Source organism: Tenrec ecaudatus, chromosome 1 (genome assembly GCF_050624435.1).
Source record: "Tenrec ecaudatus isolate mTenEca1 chromosome 1, mTenEca1.hap1, whole genome shotgun sequence".
Classification (NCBI taxonomy): Eukaryota; Metazoa; Chordata; class Mammalia; order Afrosoricida; family Tenrecidae; genus Tenrec; species Tenrec ecaudatus.
The window spans coordinates 1,668,802-1,687,607 of record NC_134530.1 but is presented as its reverse complement, the minus strand read 5'-3'; the positions used below and the strand labels follow the sequence as shown (position 1 = coordinate 1,687,607).

The 18,806-nt window shown below is 50.1% G+C and overlaps 1 protein-coding gene and 1 pseudogene across 1 annotated transcript in view; both read right to left on the bottom strand.

Annotated features, from left to right (window-relative positions):
• Positions 1 to 15,463, bottom strand: part of LOC142442885 (uncharacterized) — a 26,714-nt gene extending 11,251 nt beyond the window's left edge. The window contains 1 exon segment of the mRNA XM_075544315.1: positions 15,328 to 15,463. The gene's annotated coding sequence lies outside the window, so the exon portion shown is untranslated.
• On the bottom strand, positions 6,873 to 18,806 carry LOC142430173 (ADP-ribosylation factor-like protein 5A; annotated as a pseudogene).

Below are 18,806 nucleotides of genomic sequence, written 5' to 3'. Positions count from 1 at the left end.
AAGGTATTTTTGATGAATATGCGTTGGTCTTGCAAAACTCCATCATACAATACCCAGGGCCATATTTTTTGCACTACTGTTGCTTTCTCTTTGTTTCCCACTTTTGCATTCGAATTGCCAATAACTGCCAGTGCATCCTGACAGCACGTTTGAGCAATTTAAAATAGAAAAGGCGGATAGAATCCTTCAATTTCTTCATCTGTCTCTTTAACAGGTTGGTGCATAAATCTGATAATAGTTTTGGACTTCCTCGTAGGTGTGTAGATGCCATCTCATCAAAGATAGCAGCGTTCTTCAAGACAGATCTTGAAATACTCTTTTTGAAGATGAAGGTGAGCCCATTCCTCCCAAATTTGGCAGTCCAATAAGCCAGCGATTCTCAACCTGTGGGTCATGACCCCTTGGGGAGTCAAACACCCTTTCACAGGGGTTCCTGATCCATAGCATTAACAAATCACAGTGAAGTAGCAACCAAAATAACACAACATGAGGAATTGTATGACAGGGTTGCAGCATTAGGAAGGTTGAGAACCACCGCAATAAACCAAACCATAGGAGGGTCTGATTCACGAGGACCAACATCCGTTCATTTCAGCTCACTGAAGGCTGCCCAGGACAACAATCTTTTTGTGTTTTCTTTTCTGACTTCGATTTTCCTAGCTTCCTGTTTCACGCATTGCACATTCTGGTTTTTAATGGGTATTTGCAGCTACATTTTCTCATGTTGTGCCATGCGCCATCAGCAATTACAGGCCATGAAAACTTTACTGGACCCTGTCCTCATGGCTGACTCTGCTCCTCAGTCACACTGAGTGCCTTTCAACCGAGGGAGTCATCTCCTAGCACCACAGCTGGCAGTGTTTTGTTGCTGCGCATCCCCAGGAAGTGGACGGCCTATTGCTTCTTCATCTTCTGTCCTTAGTCACAAAGGCCCACTTACACCATGGCTGACCTGCAGCTCAGTGACATAGCAGTGACACAGCTTCCAGCATCATGAAGGCCCACCCACTATTACAAACTGACAAGACAAGTGGTGGGGCCCACCTTCTGTAAAGGATTCTTATTTGTGTCCGGTGCAAAGAAAGGTGACCCAACAGAGCAAGAAAATGACTGACTGAATATCATCATCACACGTGCACGTGCCATTTTGCTGAGGACAACCGAGTAATGTCCGCTGCAGCATGTCGACGGGGACCGCCCACTTTCAGAAGAGCACGGATGTGCAATGCGGGACATCACTGCTACCACCAGACGCATCGTAGCTGAAAGCAGAGACTACCACCAGAAGGTTTTCCTGTATTTTATTAACGATGAAAGGTATTAGACTTGAGGCCATAGTTTTTGAACAACAGTGCAAACAAAAAGACTTTGTGGCCGTGTGAGCGTGTCATGAATAACTTCTACAGAGACCTGGAGCCAGTGGGGAGCATTTGTGACAAACAAGGTTTCCTTCTGGGTTTGAAATCATGAAAGGGGTTTGCTATGGCTCTACCCGCTCATCACACTTGCTTAATTTCTTTGCACAGCAAATCATCTGAGAAGCTGGACTAAATGAAGAAGGAAAAGCAGCATCAAGATTGGAGGAAGGCTTGGGAGCAACCTGTGATCTGCAGATGGCACAGTCTTCCTGCTGAGAGCAGAGAGGACTTGAAGTGCTGGTTGATGAGCAGCAAAGACGACAGGCTTGGATACGGATTCTACTTTCACATCAATGAAACAAAATTCCTCACAACTGGACAACATCATGACAGACAGATAAAAGATTGGCATAACTGAGGGTTTCATTGCATTTGGACTTAGAATCCATGTAAATGGAAACGGCGGTTAAGAAGCCCAATGATGTATTACAATGGGCAAATTTGCTGCAAGAGACCTCACACAGGCATGGGACAGTTAACACCGACGGCCATCCATGTGCTGAACCCACGAAAAAGGAAAGAGAGTAGGGATGAACAAAGCAATATCTCAGGAGGCAAACAAGTGGCCACCTAGCTCAGATGCAGCAAAGCCCACATGGAAGAAGCACACCAGCCTGTGCGATCACGAGGTGTCGAAGGGATCAGGTATAAGGCATCATCAGAACAAAAAATCTTAACATAGTGAATGAAGGGGGAAATGCAGAGTGGAGACCCAAAGCCCATTTGTCGGCCACTGGAGATCCCCTCACAGAGGGGTCTAGGGGAGGAGATGAGTCAGTCAGGGTGCGATGTAGCACCGATGAAGAATGCAGCTTTCCCCCAGATCCTAGGTGCTTCCTCCCTCCCAACTATCATGATCCGAATTCTACCTTGCAGGACTGGATAGGGCAGAGGTTGTACACTGTGCATATGGGGGCTGGAGGCACAGGGAATCCAGGGCGGATGATACCTTTAGGACCAGGGGTGTGAGGGGTGATACTGGGAGAGAAGAGGGTGAGTGGGTTGGAAAGGGGGAACCAATTACAAGGATCTACATGTGACCTCCACCCTGGGGAACGGACAACAGAAAAGGGGGTGAAGGGAGACGCCAAACAGGGCAAGATAGGACAAAAATAACAATTTATAAATTATCAAGGGTGCATGAGGGAGGGGGGAGTGGGAAGGGAGGGAAATAAAAGAGGACTTGATGCAGGGGGCTTGAGTGGAGAGCAAATGCTTTGAAAATGATGAGGGCAAAGAATGTACAGATGTGCTTTATACAATTGATGTATGTATGGATTGTGATAAGAGTCTTATGAGTCCCTAATAAAATGTTAAAAAAATAAAGAAAAGGAAAAATTAAAAAAAATATCTCAGGTAATAAGTGAGAAATGTAGATGTATTTACACGATAGGCAGGCTATGCAACAAAGGACATAACATGTCAAAGCATATGGGCAACATACACAGAGAGACAGAAACTGTCGCAAGGAAACCACAGGGAATCCTGAGATAAGCAACAAAACTAAAAAGAGAAATGGAGACTCCCTTCACCAAGTTCTCCAAGGGACAGGATAAAGTCAGCAGAGAGAGTCAACGAGCTTGAAGATATGCCAACAGAAACCTTGAAAACGAAAATGTGACAGTAAAAAAGGATGAAAAAGATTCATAGATTACCCAAGAACTCTGGGACAATTAACAGACACAGGCCATCCATGTATTGATCATACCAGGAAGAAAAGACAATAGAAATGCACATCAGAAATACTTCAGTAATAATAAATGAGACATTTAGAAAATTACATACATCAAAACAAAAGTTCTAGGAGTTTAGAGAATAACATGCAAAATAAAAACCCAAAGCCTGATGTTGAATTGCATTCTTATCTGGGTAAGCCAGTCTACACAGTGAGAAAGCTGAGTGCCTGCAGGCCTGGGCTCACCCAAAGAACAGGGCACTTCTGGTGCTTACTGGCAGAGTTGGCGTTTTGTAACCCTTGGCTGATCGTGGTAGAGCCCAGGTTAAGTGCCTAGAGGCCAGCCGTCTGTGACCACAGCTGAGAAGGTATCTCAAACCCTCATTCTGAACTGCAACCTGCTGCCTCCCTAGTGCACCCATGGCCACTGAGAGGATCTCAGTGTGACCACTGCAAGGTGCCCTCGCCCCCAGCAGCAGAGGACTGTGAGTCGGGCTTGGCTTCCCTTGGAGGTCTTCATGGGCCTTGGGATCGTCCTGCCCTGAGTCTAGATCACAGCCAGAGCTCCCCTCCTGGCTCTTCTGTCCTGGGGGTGGTAGGTCCCTCCGTTGACCTCCTGTCATAAGCGTGGTGCAGGCAACGCCCAGGGAAAGTCCCCATACTGGATCAGACCATGACCTGAGCAAGGGAGAAGATTACACAGTTACAGCTCACTGCTACCTCGCGGATTCTGACGCAGAGTGAGCCCATAGGACAGGGCAAAACCCCAAGCCTCTGGGTTTCCGAGCCCTGAAATCCTTACTGGAGCAGACACCCTCATTGTCCTCAGGCACAGGGACCGCTAGGTTCTCACAGCTGAATTTGCAGTTCAGATATGCCACCAACTTGCTTCACACAATTACACGACGGTCACATCATACCACTCAATAACTATGAAGAATCTTGGCCCAACCAAGGTGACACATACCTGGGGGAACACGGTCCAACACATGGCATTTACCTGCCACTCACTCTCGGCTTCCCTCAGTGCCCACCTGCCACCTGTTTCTCATCTCCCTCCCTTTCTGCCTGCCTCTCTGCTCACAAGGCACGAGGGCCTTCTCTAGGGACTGGTTCCTCCTGATCACCTGCTCAAAAGACACGGGCACAGCCTTGTCGTCACTCCTTAGGAGCACTCTGGCTGGTCTTCTGAGACAAACTGTAAATATGACTCTGGAAGACTACTTAGCCATTAGAGTAACCTCCCGGAAGTCATGGGAAGACACACAGAACTTTCCACGAATATTGCTAAGTACAAGAAGTCACTCTGAAACGGTTACATACTATAAGCTTCCAGCTATGTAACATTCTGGAAAAGCCGAAAGGACCTAGACAGGGAACAGCTTCTCTGGGGGCACCCAGATTCAGGCGAGTCAGTGCTGGTGTGGGCCTCCTTGTTCACAGAAGGGGTCATGGGGAAGTGAAACTATTTGGATGAGGTCATAATGGTGGATACACAACATTATAGGATTGTAAAACCCTATGGCATGTACAATACTGTATGCACCATACTGTCAATGATTTTTAAAAAATCATTAACAATGTATCAAATTGGTTGATCAATTGTAACAAATGTAGCTCACTAATAAAAAAGGCACTGCCTGTGAGTCAATTCCATGCAAGATGCTGTAGTGGGTACAAGTGAGGTGGGGTGGGAGAGAGAGGATGCACAGGGGCACAGGGGAGCTCTGTCCACCGCCCTCAGTTCTTCTGTGAACCCCAATTGTTCTAAAATACAAAGTGTATCCATTAGGGAAAAAATGAATGAATAAATAAAATCAGAAGAGGTATATAACTGGGATGAACAACTGAAAAACTCAGATCTCCCTACTCTGTCAATTAACAAAATAACATCACACACACATACACACACACACACACACACACACACACACAGAGGCTGAGGGGGGGGGGGTTGAGCAGAGAGGAGGGAGCCTTCTGAAGGTGTGGAAAATGGAAGTGGCAGGTGATTTCCCACAAGCCCCATGAAGGCCTTGTGCATGGAGCAAGGGTGAGGACAATGGGAAGCTGAAAGGAAAGTCACTGACCAAGGTTGCTCAGAGCAGGTCTCTGAGAGGAACAGCTGAGCAGGGCTTAGAGAGATGTGAAGCAACAGGTCGAGGGTCTCTGCGAATTCGTCAGAGCCCGAGAGCAGGGGGAGTGCAGGGAGGATCGGCGGTGGGCAGGTGTGGGGAGGCGTGTGGGAAGTCACTCATGCATATTAGTGAGTCAGCACAGTCGGCCAGGTTCACCTGGGTTACTGAGTCAGCACAGTCAGCCACTGTAAGCTCCTGAGCGAAGCAGGAAACTGCGACAGAGCAGGTGTGTAGGGCAGTAACAGCCTGAGCAGGAAGGCTCCTTAGGAGGCCGTGGGCACAATCAGCTAAGGACGAGGCTGCTAGAATGGGGTGGTGGCTGGAGAGATGGTGCGGGCAGGGGTGGTCCCAGACTGTTAGGGAGACGCTAGATTTCCTGGGTGCTGCGGTTGGCGTGTGAGAAAAGCACAGCACAAAGACACGTCCTGGCCTTCCCACGGGCAGCTGTGTGCTCCGGGTTGAACTGTGTCCCCTGCAACAACACAAGGTGGCCTCAGACGGCTCTGGGACAAATTCCATCATCTTTTACATCAAATTTCCCACAGAACCATCTGAAGCCCCCTGGCTTATGCTGTCCTCTGGTCACAATCCCATTTGGTAATGGGGTTCCTGTGGTGTGTAATGAGCCTCTTGAGCCAGTCTGCACGGTACGCCAGAGGCAGCCACTGGATCCCATTCCTAGCCGCCCAAGGTGTTGAGGCCACAATGAGAAGAGGACATCAAAGAGAAGGATGCCCCTGGAACCAGTGCAGTCCCACTGGACATACCCCTGAGCACTGACAGCGAGCTAGCAGGCCAGGGACGAGCTTCCGTATGTGGACTTACACCATGGACTTGACATGTTCTAGCTGTTTATAATATAAAAACCATCAACAAGAAAACACGCTGACTCGGAGGACACACACACACACACACACATGAAGAAACACAGCCAGCATCTTCCTGTGAAGCAAAGACGGTGCGACCCTCCCTGTCTCACAGACGCGGCGTGGTCAGGAGGCCAGGCCTGGCAAAGCAGCCGAGGGAGCCGTGAGAAAGGCAGAGCTCCTCACTGAGGGACGGGGCCGGCAGGGGCTCAAACCACCACTGTGAGGGCGGGCCGGGCAGGCGGCGTTTGCTTTCTGTTCTTTCCTTCCCTCAACACTCATGTTATTATGGTTAGGATTAAAGGTGTTGTCATGTTTTGTTACTCACAAAATTTCTTTAGAACAGAAGTCAATACTAGTAACTTGAACTTGAGGTATATACACAAAACATGCACATCCGTAAGTAAAATTCTTTTCAAAAGCAACATTACATTTGAAAATATCGGAAACAGTATCCGTGCTGATTTGTAAGTCGACTTAAAGGAACTGGAAGAGGCCGGCGTTTGTTGGACTAGGGAGGGTGATACTGAAAAGTTAACAATGTCGTCCTCTCCCTTTGCACTTGCCACATGCCACATAAGGTCCCGTGAGGACGGATTATAGGGAAAAATCACTCACAGCTTTAAGACCTTACTTTGGAAGAACTAATGAAAAAGCAAATTGGAAAGGCGAGACTTAGTCTCTTTCCCCCCCAAATAAGTGGTCTTAGTTTTTCTTTTATAGGAACAGTTTGAATCAGTTTGTTATAAATGTATCTAAACCGTTAATTTTTTCAGCTTCAGGTAAAGGCCAGCGCTTTGTTTATACAAAGTCCATGCAAGGTCAGCAGAGACCATCGAATCTTAAGTCGTGACATCACCCGTTCAAGTCCTGGCACAGTCCCTCGCCAGTAAGAGCACAGCGTGCCTGCTCTGCCACTGGCGAGCTTTAACAGAAGTGAGCTCCAAAAACTGGGCGATTTCTGTTACGGGCACCCGTTCATTAACATCCTGTTTATTAGCAAAAGTCGGCAGCCCAGCTTCCTCAGGTCCTTCCCAACAGGCCGCTGAAGACAGCGCGGGGCACAAGCAAATGCGGAGAGGAAAGCTGATGGAGCCCGGCTGTCCAAGATAGAGCACTTGAGGTCTTAAAGGCTTGAAGGTGAACAAGCGGCCATCTAGCTCAGAAGCACCAAAGCCCACATGGAACAAGCACATCAGCTGTGTGATCACAAGGTGTCAGGTATCAGGCATCTCATGTGCTAACATGTTATAGAGTGCTTCTCTCGTCACAGAAATCCTCTCTGTCAGTACTGTGCAAACACCTGTGATAAACTCAGTGTCAGCATATATCGTAAGCGCTCCAGGAAGAATGAAGAGAGTCTTGGCCGCCAACATCCCCCGTTAGGAAACACGCATTATTAACCACTTTCTCTTCTACATTACTTCCTATTGTAAAAGACGTATGCACAACTTCACTCTTAGACAACTGGTAAAGAATAGTAGTTTTCCCTGTGAATTCTCACCCTCAGGTAGCAGACCCCACTGCAGCCACCCGGGCGGCCCCCCTGGCCTTTCATGGGCTCAGGCGGAGGCTGAGATGAGAGAAGCGCCAGAGCCCCCCGCCTCTGCTGCTGCTGCTCCCGCGCTTGGCCGCAGCACTCACTTGCTCAAGGCCATGGCTGCCGCGTCCACAAGGGGTTTTCTTCTGTTGTACAGGGGGTTGCTATGGGTTGGGGCCAACTTGACGGCCCCTGACAATTACAACACAATGGGAGAAGGGAAGCTGTGGTCTTAGAACCGCACAGAAAATGCTCTGGTGCCTGAGGCACGTCAGGAAAATGATGCAGAGAGTGGAACAAGGGCGAATGTGGACTCAGGGCAGGCCCGTGTCCTCAGGCTCTGCGGGTCATGGCTCAGGGTGCCGGCTTTTAAAGTAACCCCAGGCATCCAGCTTTTGAAGTTTCACACATGTGATCCCAGTGACGGGAGCAGGGCCCTCACGTGCTGCCCGGGGTGCCGTCTCTTGACGTCCCGTCAGCTTTCCCATTCATCCAACGTAACGCACAGCCAGCATCACACACCTACTGCAAAAATAACCCCATTCTCTACAGAACTTACCATTCTGTAGCTCTGTTTTCCAGAAATCCAAGGGAATGCCGTGTTGTCTCTGAGCCCAGCAGCCACTTCAAGAAGAGGGATGGGGGTGGACACACAGCACTGGGCAGCTTGGAGGCAAATCAACAATGTTGGTCCACACACCAGTCAGAGACGTGGAAATTTGTCCTTGCGATTCACAGACGGAGACGGCCGGCCGCCCTAGAGCCCAGCTGCCTGGACTGGACTAGTTCTCCTGCACCCTGCTGGAGACCTGGAAGGGCAGGAGGATGGGGGAGACAGAGCTGAGTCCCCAGAGTGAGTGGTGTGAGCTTCCCCAGGGTCAGGACGATGGTCTCCCCTGAGGGTCGTGCACTGAAGGTGGAGGGAGCTCCAGCCTCAGAGCACACCCCACACTCTTCCTGCGGCTCTGGGGCTCTTTCTCCACCCACAAGACTACAGCCGGGGAACTCATGCATCCCAGGGGCAGGGGAAGCAACAGGCCTGGCCAAGCTGGGAAACTTGAAGCTGGTTTCCTCCAGGGGAGCCAGGGTCCAATGTTGAAGTTAACTCTGTAACTTGGTCCCTCACAGGTGAACACTTGCATTGTTCTTTGATATTAATGTGGGTGCATTTTCTGGGAGAACAGGTTCTTCAAGCTTTGTCAGGAACTCATCACAATTCACCCATTTTTAAATTATACGCAGCTAAACCTTCTCTTGTGCCTTAAACCTCGTTTTTGCAATGTCCTTTGTGTCGTTGTTAATATGTGATTGGTAAGGAGATCCTCAAGGACGTGGATGGACACACTGGTGGCATCAACAGGTTCAAACGTCCGACGGCACGAGGACGGTACAGGGCCAGTCAGTGTGGCACTTGGTGCCACCTGCAGCCGCTGAGGCAGGGCCGGCTGAAAGGCAATGCCCGGTCAGCGTTTCCCTGCTGCTCTGCAGTCCCTTCCCGCCTCCAGGCACCTGGTGTTTTCCTTCCTTCACAAACCACCTCACCCCAGTCCTCCAGCTGGGAGAGCGTCCCGACACTGTGCCTTCAACAGCAGAACAAAGCGGCCCACAAGGGCACTGGGTTTTCTCTAAGAACTATCTCCTGCCCCTTTCCATTGCTTCCCACTCTGCTTCCCTCCAAGCCGGCTCCCACATGGTCTCAGGGCAGCAAGCCTCAGCTTCCTCCCGGGGAGCTGCTGGCAGCACCCAACACGTCACCACTGCTACTCCAACAGTACGCTAGACATCTCCTTCCTATCTCATTTCAACCGCAGCCCTTACTGCTGAATCGAGACCCCTTTACAAGGATGCACAGTGATGTGCAAGAATGAGAGGCGTTCACGACCGGGAGCCTGCCCCTCAGAGTGTGAGCTGTCTGTCAGCAGATACCTGTGGACGGGCCACGTCAGTCTAGCTAGACCACTGCTCCATCTTCCTGAGCCCCGGCCAACCTCTCGCTCTCCCTACTCTGTCTCCCCTCGCTGGGTCGCCACATTCGGCCCCAGCTGTCCTTTTCAAGATCTGTGTAAAGTATAGGAATGCTCAATGCCCGTCAGGGGCGGTCCACTGGCCTCCAAAGAGCCGGAGTCACCAGCCAGGTCTTAAATGACCCGCTCCACCATCCCCCCCCCCCCCGCCCCCATACAAACACCCTGTTTCCTCTGCACAAGCCATCCCCGCCACAAGAACTGCCTGGCAGGTGGTCCTCTGCCGCCTGGGGAATGGATGCATTCCTTTTCGCCCACAGAGACATTCTTTCCAACCCCACTCCGACTGCACTTTCTCAGCCCCACAGCAGGCAGGCAGCGAAATACGATCGATTTTCCGAATCTTCCCTGCAATAATTTTCCTCTTGAAGCTGTCTCGCCTGACTCGCGGGCGAGGCCCATAGGTATCAGATCGCCAGGTTTTCCAGGATTTATAAAGCAGCCCCCATGTGAGTCTGTAGACCTACGGGCAGATACTGTGCGTTCTGCTTTCTCGTCCTTCCACCCATGACTCTGATCTCAGAGGACGCACACAGACTGTCCAACCCGTTGTACAGGCTCGAGACCAGCGCCTACTACGGAGGCGTGTAAGGGGGTTTGCTGACACAGGCCTCACGGCTGGCTCAGTGACCAGCAATGCGAGGAGGGGGGCACAGAAGCAAGTGTCTCGGTTTCTGTCGGCTGGAAGCCTCCACACGGGGGGGTTGAGCTGCTAAAAGTCCCCTTCCATTTGCTTGCATTTGCATGATGAAGGCTTCTGTCGCTTAACATGGGGCCCACCTCTTTCTGAGCCTCACCATGGCACGGAGTCTGCACTCAGAGTGCACGGAGGGAGGCCCTCTGTCCACCGAGCGGCCCTTTCAAGAGTGACCTGAACGATAAGACTTAACCGATTCTGAGGGCCTCTTGTGTAAAGGCTGAGAAGGCAGGAACAGCTATACATCTTATATATATAAAAAAAGAAAAACGCAAAAACGAAACGGTGCTTAACTGAACTGGGTGGCTACACACTCCAGCCAGGAGCCACCCCTCAGTCTGCCTAGGTGAGCGACTGTTGGCCGACGTAGAACCACTGATGGTCTGCTTGGCTTACACTGTAGCTGCTGGGCAGAGGCTACACCTACTTGTGAGAAGAGAATGGGGCTCTGTTGTTATAGTGGTTCTGTGCCAGGCTGCTAACCATCCGGCCGGCAGTTCGAAATTCCTCGGCTCTCCCTGGGATCTGAAAGAGGAGCCTTTCTACTCTTATGAACAGCCAGTCTCAGAAACCACAACAAAGGCAGTGTGACCCTGTCCTACAGGGTCGCCTGGGTCTGCATGGCCCACACGGCCGTGCGCCTGGTTTTCGGCTCTGGGACAAGAGGAGCTGAGCAGAAGGAAGTCCAGAGGCTGCTGCGTGAGGCAGGTCAGGACCGCAGAGCAGCTGGGACTCTTCCTCCAGATCTGGCGAGTGGATGCGGACGCCGACTACTGGGGGGAGGCAGGCTGTGTGGGTAAGAATGTAAAGCCCAGTCTCGTACAGGACAGGCCTCAGTGCTCCCTGGTGGACGCTGGGAAGGGACGAGTCCATCTGGCACCTAAGCCCCACAGCTCAACCTGTGACTTCCGCCATGCGCAATCAACACGGGCCATGAGACAGGCTCTATTGGTGCTCCCCACCAGGGCGCGGGGAGGTGGCGGCGGCGGGGGACACACGTACTTTTTATAAATCACTTTACTGGGGGCTCTTACAGCTCTCCTCACATTCCATACATTAATTGTATCAAGTACATTTGTACATATGTTGCCATCATCATTTTCAAAACATTTTCCGCTTGGTATCAGCTCCTCTTTTTTCCCTCCCTCCCTCCCTTATGATTCCTTGGTAAATTATAAATTCTTATTGTTTTCATATCTTACACTGTCCACTATCTCCTTCCACCCATGTTTCTGTTGTCACCCTGGGGGTAGGGGGTTATACATCAATCACTGCGAATGTTTCCCCCTTTCTCGCCCTACCTTCCCCCTACCCTCATGGTATGGACACTCCCATTACTATTCCTGAGGGGTTTACCTATCCTGGAGTCCACGTGCCGAGAACTCTTATTTGTACCAGTGTACACGCTCATATCTAGCCGGATTTGTCAGGTAGATCTGGGGTCATGATAGTGGGGGGAGCATTCAAGAATTAGGGGAATGTTGTGTGTTTCATCAGTGCTATACTGCACCCTGGCTGGCTTGTCCCCTCTGTGTGATCCTTCTGTGAGGGGACGTCTGACTGTCCACAGATGAGGGTTGGGAGGAGTACACACTGGTGGTACGGATCAGAACGTGAGCAAATGCAAGGGGAGCCCGTGGTGCTACCTCAGGGGAACTCCGAGATCTGGAGCTGGGCTGAAGGTTTGCACTTGATGGGGCAAGATGGCTTGTGGAATGTGAGTGTCCCTCCTCTGACAGGCTGCACTGTCCTCAGGAATTCTGGATCTCAAGGATTTGGTATTGTGTAGTTAGTGCTGCTGAGTCTGGATTCTGATGTACAGAGACCCCACACATGGCAGAACAAAACACAGGCCAGCCGGCACCATCCTCAAACAGCTGTTACGTGTGAGACCATTGCGGCAGCCACGTATCCATCTGTCTGCTCGAGTCTTCCCCTTTTTCCCTGCCACTCTGTGCTACCTAGTGCCACGGAAAGGTTGAGCTTTTAGGATAAACGGTAAAGAAATCCCACTGTTCAGCAACAGAATAACAAATCAACCATTTGTAAAAATGGTAAACAGCAGCAACACTTCACCCACGATGACACGCAAAGAAAGGGCCACAAAAACCATGAAAGGAGGCTGCTCGTTAGAGACACGCAAACCCAAGTGATCTGAGCGAGAGACCCCTGGTCCTTGGGAGGATGGCGGTTATCAGGAGACAAAGGCAATGTGGAGGACGTGATGGGGGCATGGGAATGGTGCCCGCTTGTGCAGGAAACTTGACAGTTCTTCAAAATGTTCAGAGGACCATTACCCTGAAGACAAACCAAGTCACTCTGGCTCACAGTGACCCTACAGCCCGAGGAGAACTACGCGAGGCCCCACTTCACAGGGACAGGAGGCTTCACCTTTCCCTGCCGAGCCGCTGTGGGCTGGCAGCCACCTGGGCTTCTACGCCCCAGCTCGTGCACTGATGGCATGTGGTGGCTAAGGCCTCAGCAGGCTGACAACCAAGCAGACCCATCTGTGGGGGAAGGGTGGGGCCCACTTCTGTACAGAGGACGGGGGAGCAAACCCCCGGGCCCCTCGGGCTGTCTGCAACAGCTCCGGCAGCACTCACCAACAACAGCTGCTTGGGCACACACCCCAGGGGCTTGGCAACAGTGGCGCACTGACACGTTGTACACCCTGGTTCGCAGCAGCCCAAAAGCCAGGAGGGCAAAACCTCCCAGTCTTCACTGCAGATGCGTGGGTAAAGAAGACGGGAGAGTACTTGGGCACAGGAGGAAATGGAGTTCTCATACATACTATGACACGGGCAACCCTGGAAGACGTTATGCTAAATGAAATCAGAGAGACAGACACAAAGAACCCATTTGATACACTGACTTAAATGCTACCAGAGGTGGGAGGAGGGAGGGCGGGGGAGGCACGGGTTTCTGCTCCACAGGGGTGTGAATGGGCACAGTAAGGAGAGGGCGGGAAAAGGCTCTGCTGCACATATCTTTACACACACCAAAAGAGGATGCGTACAACATCAGCACCGTGGGGATAATGAAAAACAAAACCAACTTTGTAAATCAATCATTTGTAAAATAATTAAGACATTTCTTTGTCCAAGCATGCAGTGGAAAGGAGGGAAATTTAAATCCCACGGGACACAGAGAGGAGAGCAGCTGCTTCAAAGATTCTATGCTGCCCTGGGCTGTGGTCACCTACTGGAGGTCCTGCCTAAGGAACCACAGGCCCCAACAAAGGGGCTTTTAAAGGTAAATGGATTCGGATCACCTGGTTGGAAATGTGACGGAAAATCAACAAAACAAAGCAAAACAAAAGGGAAGTGCTACTACCACACACAAACAAGCAAACATGCCAGTCATGTGGATCTTCAATGCAAGTCAGGTAAAGACAGAGCTTGTGCTGAGGGTGGATTTAAATGGGCTTCATAGAACTTTCCAGGCAGCACGTCTGGGTGGGTACACACGCCAAGCTTTCGGCGGTGATGCTATTAACCTTTTCAGCCACCCAGGAACTCCCTACTCGACTCTTTTCCTTTGTGAAATAAGAGCCGATCTTTGGCAACACTGTTGCGTGGCTGATGCTTTAGCATCTGCAGAGGGATTTTGCTCTGGTTGCTCCCATTTCACCCTCGTTCCTAAATATTCGCTGTCTGGCCAGGGGAACAGGCAAGCTCTGTGCTCTGAGAAGCGCTCAAACTTTTAAGAATGGCCATTCTAGTGGTGAGAGTAGCAATACGGGGAAGGGTGGAGGGAAGGTGGGGTAGAAAGGGGGAACTGATTCAAGGATCTTCATATAACTTCCCTGGGACGGACAACAGAAAAGTGGGTGAAGGGAGACGTCGGACAGTGTAAGATATGCAACATTTTAATAATTTATGAATTATGAAAGGTTAATGAGGAAGGGAGTAGTGAGGAGGGCGGGGTTAAATGAGAAGCTGATATTAAGGGCTCGAGTAGAAAGCAAATGTTTTGAAAATGATGATGGCAACAAATGTACAAATGTGCTTGACACGATGGATGATGTATGGATTGTGATAAGAATTGTACAAGCCTCCAATAAAATGATTAAAAAAAAAAAGAATGGCCGTTGTTTGGCAGCAAACCTTGTGGTTCAAGCCCCAGCATTTAATCTAGCACAGATCTCACACACACACACACACACACACACACACACACACACACACACACACACACACGGTTTGAGATCTCTACAAATTCTCACGGCCTCTGTGAAAATTGTCCATCACGTTCCCATCAGCCCGCCCGGGACGGGCCGTTTCATCTCTGCTCCATCACGATGAAAATGTCTGCCTCACAAAGAAACGCCGGACAACACGCCCCTTCCCACATAGCCTCCTCCTGACATTGCCCTCCAGCGGGTCCCAAGCGCCCGCACAGGCGTTCCTCGGTTCTTCACCAGTCTCCTGCGCGGGCCCCTCGACGCCCCTGCCCCCCATCTTCATTTCGGGAGGCTCAGCAACCCCCCAGGAGCGCAGGACACAAAGAGGAGCCATCTTAGGCAGGGCCACAGTGACCGAGGACACGGCTGTCCCCCCCACCCCCTTGAGGAACACACCTGAACTCGGACGCCGCCCCTGCTTCTCCAAAAGGCCGACGTCACCCGGTACCTGACAGCGGTTTTGCGAATAAAGGGGGCGCGGAGGACGGCGTCTGGGACGTGTGCGTCAGTGTGACGGCAGGGAGGTGGCGGGGGAGGCCGAAGGGCCCTCCGCAGGCTGGGCCGCAACCAGACACTAGGACAAAGAGGAGCCCGGGGCGGGGGTGTGTGTGTGTGTGTGTCCGGACACAGCTGCAAAGCAGGGCGAAGGGTGGGCCCGGGGCTGGGCGGCGACTAGACAAGGAGACAAAGGGCGCCCGGCGCGCGGGGTCGGGGCGTCTGGGGGCGCCGGCCCTGCCCGTCTAGCCCGGCCCCCGGGGACGCCCTCTGCCCGCGAGCGCGCGCTCTTACCTGGGGACGCGCCGAGCGCGCGGCTGCCCCCCCCTCGGCGCCCCGCGGCGCTGCGTCCGGGCCCGGGGTCTCCCGGGGAGGGGGTCTCGGGGCGGCGGCCTGCGGGTCACCTGACAGCTGACAGGGCCGCCGCCGGATCCAGGAGCCCCACCCCGACCGGACCACCCACCGCGTGACCTACGCGCAGCCGCGGACCGGGTTCGAGGACGCGCACTTCCGCTTCCGGTCGAGGGCCGTCCTGCGCGTCAGGGAAGGGCTTCCGAGCGGAAACCCGGAACGTGCGCACTTGGGACTGTGGGTTTAGTGCCGAGGTTGGAGAGATCGAGCCTGGACCTGTCTTTTTCCCCTCTGGAGAGGAAACCGTAGCTTTTAAAAAGTGTTGACCAAGAGCGTTAAAATTAAACTAGATTTAAATAAATACTTGGCATAAAATTAAACTAGATTAAAATAAATACTTGGCATAAATGGTTAATTTAGGATTTGTGACTAGACTGGACTCGATTCCTAAGGTTATCTTACCTCTGTGGTCATTCAGATGCCAAACCCATTGCCCTCTAGTCAAGTCTATTCACAGTGACTCTATAGCGTCTCCGGCACCCACAATCTTTATGCAACTAAAAGTCGCATCGTTCTCCCACCTACCACTGGTGGATTTGACCTTGACCTTGCCGGTGGCAGACCAAGGCTTAATCCACACCTTCACCAGATGCAGGAGGCCATATCTTGTTCCCAGAGGGGTTGAGGTGCAAATGAGGGCCTGGAACCCTTGTATGCAGGATAGTCCCAGAGACTTAATGTTTTAAGCAAGTTGTTTTCAACTTCATGCCGTTTGGTTCCATGTGATATTCTTAACAATGCCAGCCCCATACATTTTCAGGAAACCTTTGTCTTAAGACAGGTTAATCAATAGCTAGCAAATCTGCTACTTGATTTCGGAACAAACCCTATGCTAACATTGTCCTGGCACTGGTCTGCAGACTGCAGCCATCACTTGGAGAAAGCTCACCTTTGACCTTTGAGCTCACCCCGAGAAAGCTGTTTCGATTGCAATTACAGTTGTTATCAGAATAGCTGGTCTGTCTTGCAATAAAGTTTTCAGATGTGACCTTATGCTTTGTGCGAGCCTAAGGTAAAGGTCAGTGGGTGGCACTGCCATTGATAGTATGGAATGGACCCAGCCGGTTTTTAATGAATTTTATTAATGTCTTCCATCATTTCATAGGAGTGTTAATTCAAGAGCAACAGGAGGTGTTTGCTAGTGACTGCCAATTTGGCAAAAACAACAAAAAAAGAAGTTGAAAATGTCAGCCCTCGGTGGTTATTAAGAAGCATCAAAAAACTCAAATTCACTACCCTGGAGTTCATTTCAACTCACAGTGATCCTACAGGACAGGGTAGAACCGCCCCTAAGAGTTCCCAAGACAAACGCTTCATAGAAGTAGGACATCCCATCTTTCTCCCAAGGAGTAGCCTCGAACTGCTGACTTTGCAGTTAGCAGCCCAGCGCCTAGCCACTGTGCCACCAGGGCTCCTATGAAGAAGTATAGTCACAGATAATTGAACAAAGGCTTCATAATGAAGGAAAGTTACCTAGAAGAAATGAATAATATCAATTAGCAGACAAATGACAGAGGAAATTACATGCTGATCTCTTAAACAAGGGCATTTGTGAATAAATAAGTCTAGCTATGGCAAATAACGATTATCAGACTACTAATGAGAGATAAAAGGAAAGTAGTTTGTCTGTTAAAACACTGGAACAGGTTTACCTGTATACATCTCTTTAATCAATAAAACTAATGTGATAAAACAAATCTACCTAAAAACTATTTAGGTTTAGACACAAAGCAATAATTGTATTAACACTTAGTTATCAAGAGATTTTTTTAGTTCACAGGCCCTAACGATGTGTAAGACAAAAGGATATACAATGCTAGAATGAATATGCACAGTATTTGAGAACTGTATTTTTATCTCTGTGCTGAGATGTTTGGGAAGGAAGAGTTTATAGGTCTGGTGGAATAGTGAGTTATGAGTTGGGCTGCTAGCTGAAACCACCAGCTACTCTGTGAGGAAGAGAGGAGGCTTTCTACTGTAAATCTTCTCTGTCTTATAGGGTTGCTGACTCTATGGCAGTGAGTTAGTCAATTAGTTATGTCTGACGATTTTTAAAAAAATCAATCATTTTTTAGTTGGCTGAACTGTTTGAATAGGAGGGTCAGGTTTTAGTTTATTGATTTATTACTTAAACAGAGAGATGTATTTAGGGCTTGCTACTGGTTCTTGAGTGAGTTCAGACTCATAGAAACCTTATCTACCACACAGCAAAACACTGCTCAATTCTGCTTCCTCTTCACACTTGCTATGTTTTAGCCCATTGTTGCAGCCACTGTATCAGTTCAGCCTGTTGAGGACTGTGGTGGTTACATCATCTGGTGCCAACCTGAGACTACTAAGAGTGAAGGGTGGAGCTTAGCCCGTCAATCAGGTCGTAGCTTGATAACCTCATTTGGGGGTGCTATGGAGATAAGCAGCTGGAAGTGGGGCACAGACACTCTCTGTTTCCTATTCCTGATGACAAGACACATGGAGCTGCGCTAGAGCCCTGGAGCTGGAGGAGCCACGTGGAGACCTCTGCTAGCACTGAGATGCTTCCACCTCCACTGGATCCACAAGACTTTACATTCACTGGCCTGTGATCTTCCTGCATCTGGCGTCATTGCATGGGTTTTGTGAGTCTAAAGAGGACTTTATAGATTGGTATCGGACCTAGGGGCTAATATCAGTCTTATGGACTTGATCTGGGCTGGGCTGGGATGTTTTATCAATATTCAATTGCTTTTGTATATAAAGCTCTTTCTTATACACATGAGTGTTTATGAATTTGTTTCTCTAGTCAACCCACCCAGAATAACACAAGGACCTTTTTTAAAAAAAAGTTTTATTGGCATATGATTCACATAACATACAGAAAAGTTCAGTCATATTAAGAGTTGTACAATCATCACCACAATGCATTTTACAAAAACAAACAAAAATCAACAGAAAAACAAACAACAACAAAGCACAACAGAGAAAACCTTAATAAAAAAGAAAGCAGAAAACATTAAAACCTGCGACAAGTGTAAAATGGGTCGTGGGAGTTCGATGATTTTATGTTAACTTGAAGATGGATGAGAGTACAGGGGTGAAATCCAACCTGTCAATCAAGCCACAGCCCAATGACAACTCCTTGATGTCACAAGGCTTCTATAAGCGTGAAGGACTCTGGGAACTGCGCTTTCTTGATTTCCATGCCTCCCTGCTTGCTGAGACTCTGTTTACCGAGTCTCAGCTGTTGGTGTCTTGCCATATGTCTACCGACTGACTGCGGGAGACTCTGTACCCACCGGCCTGTGATCTTCCTGCTTCCTGGCTCACCATTCGGTGTCACTGGCCTGCAGCTGTGTGAGTCTGAAGAGGGACTTACGGACTACCAT